The following is a 3,773-nucleotide window of genomic DNA, read 5'->3' as shown; positions in this document are numbered from 1 at the left end:
ATTTGGCTCAGTATTGAATTTTGTTTTTAAACAATTTGTCATGAAAGAATGTTTCACTAAGTAGGCCACTTAATATTTCATAGCCTTATGATGAATTAATTAAAACATATGGACAAGGTTTTTAAAGATTCTTATTTAATCAATTATTTTATTAAAAATATAAATGATTCTTCGAATTAATGATTCTTATTTTTCAAATACACGAAAATTGGAAAGGCATTTTCTGTTGGTTTTAGAAATCTTACAGTGAAAATGCTAAAAGGTGCCAGCATCCTTTCCCAAGATTTCTTTAACCGAACCCAAGTAACAGAAAATGTTTATTTCATTTTCGTGTATGTCAAAATAAAACATCTTCAAATAAAATGTTTCACAGTTGAGGGGCTTCATTTGTATAAGTCTAAACGTGGTTTATAATTAAACTGGTAGGGAAGGCTCGTGAAATGAGAGTGCAAAACAATATAAAACTGATTTAATTCATATGAAAATATTTCTTTAATGAACCTAATGTAATTGAATTCAAATGATATTTGTTTATAGCTACTTCAATTCACATTTTTAACAATTGTTGATTTATTGATGACCCTTGCTTATTTGATATATAAACTACTTATTGAGGTAAGTTATTGCATCGGTTTTTGATATAAATATCAATGTTACAGCGTTCACGTTTCCTGAAGCGGCCAACCATCCAACCGGAAGAGATGCCCTTTGCAGTGGAGTCGGCGAAGAGACGTAATGCGACTACAGTTGTAGTCAGGTTTGCGTAAGGTTATGTGGACAACTTCATCAACAAAGAGATGTATTATTTTGCTCACTTTTTTGTTTAAGTTTTTGTTTGCACTATTTGGCTCAGTATTGAATTTTGTTTTTAAACAATTTGTCATGAAAGAATGTTTCACTAAGTAGGCCACTTAATATTTCATAGCCTTATGATGAATTAATTAAAACATATGGACAAGGTTTTTAAAGATTCTTATTTAATCAATTATTTCATTAAAAATATCAATGATTCTTCTAATGAATGATTCTTTTTTTCCAAACACACGAAAATTGGAAAGGCATTTTCTGTTGGTTTTAGAAATCTTACAGTGAAAATGCTAAAAGGTGCCAGCATCCTTTCCCAAGATTTCTTTAACTTAACTCGAGTAGCAGAAAATGCCTATTTCATATTCTCGTGTTTATATATATATATATATGTTTAATATTGCACATTGGAGGTGCTTAGTTTGATATTTGTTTAATAGCTCTTTAATTCATATGGTTAACATTTGTTTTTTTTAATGATGAAACTTGAATTAATTATATATTTAACGTTGTGGTTTTTTTTTAATAAAAGTGACTGCGTTCGTTCTATGTTTCAGCGTGTGTCCCACCATCCGTTTTGGAATCGATGCTCCATCCATTAAGCCTTGGATGACATATCACGTATGGTACTTGGGCCGGAGCAGGTGAGCATTGTGTATAAAACTTTAGTTTGAAATAAATTATATAAGAATGATTCGGTTATACATGGTCAATTGTAATATTGATGAAAAATGCTTACAGTCACTGTACAGGGGATACTATGTTATTGTCAATTCGGTCTTGCAAAATGGTCGCATTTTTTCTAGATTGACCTTTCGTAGAATAAGGAGGGCTATACTTATCGTTTATGCATTGTTGTCAGTGTTCATACTTTACAGCTTTGTTCAGAACCATCACACAATTAGATTACATACCTCCATATCATACTAAATACAAATTGTGACCCCTGATAGACTATAGATAAACCTTGGGTTTATGTTTTGGGTACAGTGTTTTCTTGTTAATTTTTATGGGGAGTTGGGATTTTCACAAATAACTTATATACTCTTCATTCAGTCGACTTGATACAACAATTTACGGCCATCAAATAATAACATAACATACCTCTATGTTATTAGAACTTTTGGTTTGTTAATAAGATATAAAATGACGGCCATCTAACAATAAGATCACATAATTCCATATTATCTAATGCCATTTATTACTCTTGATCGACTTAATTTTTAATCATGATGATGATATTTAACTTAAGTCTCATTTGACACATATGTGGTTCAATATTTCAGTGTCCAGGGAACCGGTAGTGTCACACCTTGCAACTCGAAGTGATACCTCTTGCAACCTGAACGATGCTCCATAAGTGGCATTTGCAATGGTACGAATGGATCAAAACATTGCCAGATTATACAACAAAGATATAACCTTTACTTGATATTAAAGTTAATGATTAAAACTATAATGAAGATGGTTAAAACGATGATTGTGGCGCTATTGGTGATGATGCTTATCTTTTTATGTTAAAGGATAATGGTTATGTCATAAAGATACTTAAACATGATTAAAAGTTTGTTGTTTAATACAATTTCAGCCTGAAGGCCGCATATACCTGTCTTCCAATTAGGCACTTTTGGCCCTGTGTGACAACGTAATGATGAGACAATCGGTAACACCTCGCTGATGACACAATGACTTGATTGCTTAACTGGTTCAGGCCTTTTCACGGGAAACACAATGGAAAAATAAATATTCAATACATTGACGCTCTATTTTACGGCTTTGTGTTGATCATTAAGACTTAAACATTTATGTGACAATATTTTATTGATGTGACATTATAATAGTTATGTTACATTCTTATATCGATGTGACGTTTTTATATTGATGTGACATTCTTATATCGAAGTGACATTCTTATAATGATGTGGCATTCTTAAGTTTTGTTTAAAGGCTAAGGCAGTTTCTTCTATTATGTATTATTGTTGTCATTATTAATATATACACCCATTTTGTACCTTACTAACCCAAAAGCTTTTTATTGCTTTATATGCTTGTGTAAAAGTACTTGTGGTATAAGCTAATGCACTTTATTTTTATATCACAGGGTGTTTTTAAATTTGCACACTGCTAATATTAGAGCATTGTAATGTCATGTATGAGCTTGATTTATATGTTTATGTTTCTCTTAATTCATTCCTAAGTATTAGTGTATTTAATAGCTTTTACTGAAATGACCTTAGAGGTTAATTTATATTATTATTATTTGTACAAGTTTGGTGTTGAATCCATCTAAAAAAACATAGAGGAAAAAAATACAATTAAGGGCAGGGGATTTGTTTTCTTAATTTGATTGTTTGTCTTGTATTATACTACCAGTAGATACAAACATTTCATTGGCTGTTTTTTTACAATACTAATTGAATCTATGTGATAATTTGTTTAGATAATACTTAGGATGAAGAGGGAGAAACATAACATTGACTGAAATAGTACAAGGAGGTAAGGGTTTGGCTATGGGGAAGGAAGGAGGCCATCATCTTAAGTACATTTCATCCTCATATATGACCTATATGTGACTTTCTTATATCGATGTGACATTTTTATATCGATGTGACGTTCTTTTGTTGATGGTTCAACCATACATTAATGTAAGTTTCTTATTGCGATGTGACATTCTTCCATTGTCAGTTCAACAGTTTTTTTAGATATAGATGTAAATTGTTATGTTGTCATTCAACTTCATGCTGTATACACACTTATTTTTGATATTGTACAGTGTTTATATTATGTCTGTATACGTGTTTGATATTTGTTTATACATGCATGCATGTCCGGATGGATTCCGTAGTTCCTATATTCTGAGGAATGAATTAGGGGTTATCTGTTTAAGTTAAAGGGGCTGTACTCCGTATGATAAAATTGCGAAAAAAGAAGACATTTTTCGAAAACTGCCATAATCTTGGTATTAATGT

The 3,773-nt window shown here is 31.1% G+C and overlaps 1 long non-coding RNA gene across 1 annotated transcript; it reads left to right on the top strand.

Annotated features, from left to right (window-relative positions):
• The first annotated feature begins 1,248 nt into the window (after window positions 1–1,248).
• LOC128229951 (uncharacterized) lies at window positions 1,249–2,525 on the top strand. The gene is made up of 3 exons (XR_008260148.1): window positions 1,249–1,448; window positions 2,091–2,179; window positions 2,393–2,525. It is a non-coding gene; the product is annotated as an uncharacterized LOC128229951 (long non-coding RNA).
• Window positions 2,526–3,773: the final 1,248 nt, after the last annotated feature.

This window comes from Mya arenaria, chromosome 1 (genome assembly GCF_026914265.1).
Source record: "Mya arenaria isolate MELC-2E11 chromosome 1, ASM2691426v1".
Lineage (NCBI taxonomy): Eukaryota > Metazoa > Mollusca > Bivalvia > Myida > Myidae > Mya > Mya arenaria.
This window is presented reverse-complemented; position numbering and strand designations above follow the sequence as displayed.